The sequence below is a fragment of the Rhamphochromis longiceps genome, linkage group LG14 (assembly GCF_057381845.1).
Source record: "Rhamphochromis longiceps isolate RC_006_pf linkage group LG14, R_longiceps_female_GT1.1, whole genome shotgun sequence".
NCBI classification, from domain to species: Eukaryota; Metazoa; Chordata; class Actinopteri; order Cichliformes; family Cichlidae; genus Rhamphochromis; species Rhamphochromis longiceps.
Window position 1 is genome coordinate 7,161,995 of NC_140570.1, and position 6,432 is coordinate 7,168,426.

The following is a 6,432-nucleotide window of genomic DNA, read 5'->3' on the forward strand; positions in this document are numbered from 1 at the left end:
TGTATGTGTGTGTGTGTGTGTGTATGTATGTGTGTGTGTATGTGTGTGTGTATGTGTGTGTGTATGTGTGTGTGTGTGTGTATGTATGTGTGTGTGTGTGTGTGTGTGTGTGTATGTGTGTGTGTATGTGTGTGTATGTATGTGTGTGTGTATGTGTGTGTGTATGTGTGTTTGTGTGTGTCACAAAGCCATTTGTGACATCACAGAATTGCCTTTGAAGATAGCTGTAGGGGGCGGAGTCAGGTTCCAAGAAAACCTATAAATACACCCCATGTTGACAGAAACTGTAAGTTTGAGTTTCCATTTGGAACCCACATTACCTAGTTGAGTAGATAACTGGTTGCACTTGATAACTTTGCGCAAACAATATAAATACAAATTAAATACATTCATTTAAAAATAGCTGCCACACTAGAATTACAGCATAAAAAAATTGAAAAATTAAGGAGAAGAGAAAAACACCTCATGGCTTTAAACAAGGAACAGCAGAAGACAATATCAAAATTTGTTAAGGTGTGTAGAGAACGTGTGGATGATATTTCGAGCCTTAAACAGGAAGCCCGCGCCCATCTCTCACAAGTAGACCAACTAAGAAAACGTATGGCTCAATGTGAGATGAAGGCTGCAGGATCAGAGAAATATGAGAAAAAAATCCTGGACCTTCAAAAGAAATGCAAAGACTTGGAAAGGAAACATGCCACTGAAAAAAAGAGACGGGAGCAGAAAGAAAAAGATGTGGAATTTCTGTCTCGTCTTCAAGGCAAAGTCAATAGACTGAGCAAAGAAAATGAGGCCTTGAAGCAAGAATTAAAGCAAGTGACCACTGAAAAAAACCTAAAAGTAAAAGAACTGAAGGAAAAAGAAAAACAGATAAAAAATGAGCTTAGAGTCCAGGACCAGCTCAAAGAAGAGAGGGTCAACTTTGAAAAAAGGACATCAGAATATCTTGTAGAGGCTAGCACGCTGTTTCAATGTAGAGACAGACTTAAAACAGTGGAGGCACTAGAAGAGAAATTAAAAGCTGAAATTAAAACATGGCAAAAAAAAGCAGAGGATTTTGAAGAGCAAAAGGACAGGGTCATTATGGAGAAAAGCGCATTGATAATGAAAAATAATGAACTGTCAGATTTGCTTTTGGGAAAGGACTTGGACAATAACAAACTAGTAAAAGAGTTAAAAGGAAAACGAGAGGAAATAGAAAGTCAGACAAAGGAAGCCTCAAAGCAGCTTTCTAACACGCAACACCTGGAGAAAGTCCTGCAGATGAAAAATGAACAAATAGCCAAACTTGAAAGTGAGAGGCGGGAATCCTTCAAGAAAATGACATCCCAAGATCATGAGATCGTCAGTCTGAGAAATGCTCTGAAAGAAACAGAACACAGACTAAAAATACAGATGACGCACGACGAGTTTTGGAATGAAAAACTTAATAAGGAGTTATCTGAGGCTAAGACCGTGATCAGTCAATTTAAGGACACCATAGAGTCACTGACAAAAGACACAGAACAAAAGAATAGTGAACGAGAAGTGATTCAAGCAGAGCTATCCAAGTCTCAGACCAGGTATTTTGCTGTGAAAAATCAACTGGAGCTCATCAAACAAAAGCAGGCAGAAGCGCAGACGGCACAGGCCAAACAACTTGCCTGTGTCAACAAGGAGCGCAAGGTAGTTAAGAAAAGGCTGGTCCAGATTTTGGCAGACAAAGAAAAGGTGGACAAAGAGCTCACACACTACAAAGAAATTGTGTTTCAGCAGCAACAAAACATAAAAGAGCTGGAAACTGAAATTCAAATGAGTTCAACTCAAAGACAAACGATTGAAGGACAAAAACAGGAAATTGACCGTCTGACGAAGCAGGTAAAGGACCTGCGTGAGGAGAATTCCTTAAAGGTTGCCATTGAGCTGCACAAATACGCTGCAAAAACACAGGAAAAAATCTTCTCGCAGTGGCGAACAAACAGACTTAACGCTAAAAGAAAAATGCACATGTCCAGTCACGCATTAGTATTTGAACAGCGCCGCCGGGACCGCCTGTTATGCAAATATAAACAACTGGTCACAGAAAAGGACAAAGAAATTAAAGAACTGCGGTCAACGCTGAATCAGGAGGCTGCACTTCAAAACAAAGATGCCATACAGAAACTCCACAGATGTGAGTGGGAAAATCGCGACCTCAAAAAGCAGTTAGTAACAACACAGCGAATCCTTTCTGTATATGAGGCTAAGAACAGCAGCCTTGTAGAAGAAAATAAACAACTGACACTTGAGGTCAGCGCAAAGCACGCCCCGCTACCTCAGATTTCCACCAAGGCCAAGTCAAACTCTATGGCGAAATCATATCAGCAGTCTGAGGTTGGGCGCTCAACCAGATTCATCTCAAGCATTCCTCAAAAGACAGAAAAAAAGGTTTATTTCCTCCCTCCTCTCGTAGGCAAAACGTTGGCATTGCAGAATGTAAGCAGTAGACCCTCCAGATTAACCAACACACCCCCATAATTAAGTAACAGACCCCATCAGCCGGGTCATCACACCAGTAAGAACCCTGCTGCCCTGTTCCCACACCAGAAAGAACAATTTTAAACAATAATTCCCATTCATACATTGAAAGAAATAATCAGTTTTTAGACTGGTCAACAAACACAAACTGACTTTTTAAAAAATTAAAACTCAATCACTAAGAGATATGGTTAAAAACAATGCTAAAAATACACTGAGGCAATTACCTCTCTAACCCAGGAGGACCTGTATTTCCCTTAACACCAAAAATAGTAGACAACACTAAATAATAACATCTGTTTGCTGTGAGGAAGTGACATGAACACGTTCCATCTGTGTCACTACCTCACCCCCAACCAGTCGCGGCAGATGACTGCCCCTTTCTGAGCCTGGTTCTGCCGGAGGTCTCTGCCTGTTAATAGGCAGTTTTTCCTCCCCACTGTCGCCAAGTGCTTGCTCATAGGGGGTCCTCGGATTGTTGGGGTTTCTGTAATATTGTAGGGTCTTTACCTTACAATATCAAGTGCCTTGAAGCATCTTCTTGTGAACTGGCACTATGCAAATAAAAAATTATTGGACTGAACTGATTTTCCTTTTGTTTATTAAGTCTGAGTGGTTGTGTTTTAGCACTTTTGATCTACTTCTATACATTGTATTCATTCCTTGAAACGAAGTAATAATTCTAAACTTTCCACTGTGATTCTAAAACCTTAGCAGAGAGCAGAGTGATAGGTTTGTAGCTTGAACCTATTCGCTGGAACGTTGAAGACAATATAATTACACAGCAAAGCAAGACACAAGTAGGCAAAGTTCTTCATGTTTCTCGTGCACGGGAGAGAACCGGACAGGCGCCGTTCCTTCGCTTGACCCCAGTTGCTCTCTTCGTTCTCCCGTAACACTGTTCTTTTATTGAGGTTACATGAATATGCATCGGTTCATTAACATATGACGTCTACATACACACAAAGAGTACCTTGCCTGTGTGTGTGTGTGTGTGTGTGTGTGTGTGTGTGTGTGTGTGTGTATGTGTGTGTGTGTGTGTGTGTATGTATGTGTGTGTGTATGTGTGTGTGTATGTGTGTTTGTGTGTGTCACAAAGCCATTTGTGACATCACAGAATTGCCTTTGAAGATAGCTGTAGGGGGCGGAGTCAGGTTCCAAGAAAACCTATAAATACACCCCATGTTGACAGAAACTGTAAGTTTGAGTTTCCATTTGGAACCCACATTACCTAGTTGAGTAGATAACTGGTTGCACTTGATAACTTTGCGCAAACAATATAAATACAAATTAAATACATTCATTTAAAAATAGCTGCCACACTAGAATTACAGCATAAAAAAATTGAAAAATTAAGGAGAAGAGAAAAACACCTCATGGCTTTAAACAAGGAACAGCAGAAGACAATATCAAAATTTGTTAAGGTGTGTAGAGAACGTGTGGATGATATTTCGAGCCTTAAACAGGAAGCCCGCGCCCATCTCTCACAAGTAGACCAACTAAGAAAACGTATGGCTCAATGTGAGATGAAGGCTGCAGGATCAGAGAAATATGAGAAAAAAATCCTGGACCTTCAAAAGAAATGCAAAGACTTGGAAAGGAAACATGCCACTGAAAAAAAGAGACGGGAGCAGAAAGAAAAAGATGTGGAATTTCTGTCTCGTCTTCAAGGCAAAGTCAATAGACTGAGCAAAGAAAATGAGGCCTTGAAGCAAGAATTAAAGCAAGTGACCACTGAAAAAAACCTAAAAGTAAAAGAACTGAAGGAAAAAGAAAAACAGATAAAAAATGAGCTTAGAGTCCAGGACCAGCTCAAAGAAGAGAGGGTCAACTTTGAAAAAAGGACATCAGAATATCTTGTAGAGGCTAGCACGCTGTTTCAATGTAGAGACAGACTTAAAACAGTGGAGGCACTAGAAGAGAAATTAAAAGCTGAAATTAAAACATGGCAAAAAAAAGCAGAGGATTTTGAAGAGCAAAAGGACAGGGTCATTATGGAGAAAAGCGCATTGATAATGAAAAATAATGAACTGTCAGATTTGCTTTTGGGAAAGGACTTGGACAATAACAAACTAGTAAAAGAGTTAAAAGGAAAACGAGAGGAAATAGAAAGTCAGACAAAGGAAGCCTCAAAGCAGCTTTCTAACACGCAACACCTGGAGAAAGTCCTGCAGATGAAAAATGAACAAATAGCCAAACTTGAAAGTGAGAGGCGGGAATCCTTCAAGAAAATGACATCCCAAGATCATGAGATCGTCAGTCTGAGAAATGCTCTGAAAGAAACAGAACACAGACTAAAAATACAGATGACGCACGACGAGTTTTGGAATGAAAAACTTAATAAGGAGTTATCTGAGGCTAAGACCGTGATCAGTCAATTTAAGGACACCATAGAGTCACTGACAAAAGACACAGAACAAAAGAATAGTGAACGAGAAGTGATTCAAGCAGAGCTATCCAAGTCTCAGACCAGGTATTTTGCTGTGAAAAATCAACTGGAGCTCATCAAACAAAAGCAGGCAGAAGCGCAGACGGCACAGGCCAAACAACTTGCCTGTGTCAACAAGGAGCGCAAGGTAGTTAAGAAAAGGCTGGTCCAGATTTTGGCAGACAAAGAAAAGGTGGACAAAGAGCTCACACACTACAAAGAAATTGTGTTTCAGCAGCAACAAAACATAAAAGAGCTGGAAACTGAAATTCAAATGAGTTCAACTCAAAGACAAACGATTGAAGGACAAAAACAGGAAATTGACCGTCTGACGAAGCAGGTAAAGGACCTGCGTGAGGAGAATTCCTTAAAGGTTGCCATTGAGCTGCACAAATACGCTGCAAAAACACAGGAAAAAATCTTCTCGCAGTGGCGAACAAACAGACTTAACGCTAAAAGAAAAATGCACATGTCCAGTCACGCATTAGTATTTGAACAGCGCCGCCGGGACCGCCTGTTATGCAAATATAAACAACTGGTCACAGAAAAGGACAAAGAAATTAAAGAACTGCGGTCAACGCTGAATCAGGAGGCTGCACTTCAAAACAAAGATGCCATACAGAAACTCCACAGATGTGAGTGGGAAAATCGCGACCTCAAAAAGCAGTTAGTAACAACACAGCGAATCCTTTCTGTATATGAGGCTAAGAACAGCAGCCTTGTAGAAGAAAATAAACAACTGACACTTGAGGTCAGCGCAAAGCACGCCCCGCTACCTCAGATTTCCACCAAGGCCAAGTCAAACTCTATGGCGAAATCATATCAGCAGTCTGAGGTTGGGCGCTCAACCAGATTCATCTCAAGCATTCCTCAAAAGACAGAAAAAAAGGTTTATTTCCTCCCTCCTCTCGTAGGCAAAACGTTGGCATTGCAGAATGTAAGCAGTAGACCCTCCAGATTAACCAACACACCCCCATAATTAAGTAACAGACCCCATCAGCCGGGTCATCACACCAGTAAGAACCCTGCTGCCCTGTTCCCACACCAGAAAGAACAATTTTAAACAATAATTCCCATTCATACATTGAAAGAAATAATCAGTTTTTAGACTGGTCAACAAACACAAACTGACTTTTTAAAAAATTAAAACTCAATCACTAAGAGATATGGTTAAAAACAATGCTAAAAATACACTGAGGCAATTACCTCTCTAACCCAGGAGGACCTGTATTTCCCTTAACACCAAAAATAGTAGACAACACTAAATAATAACATCTGTTTGCTGTGAGGAAGTGACATGAACACGTTCCATCTGTGTCACTACCTCACCCCCAACCAGTCGCGGCAGATGACTGCCCCTTTCTGAGCCTGGTTCTGCCGGAGGTCTCTGCCTGTTAATAGGCAGTTTTTCCTCCCCACTGTCGCCAAGTGCTTGCTCATAGGGGGTCCTCGGATTGTTGGGGTTTCTGTAATATTGTAGGGTCTTTACCTTACAATATCAAGTGCCT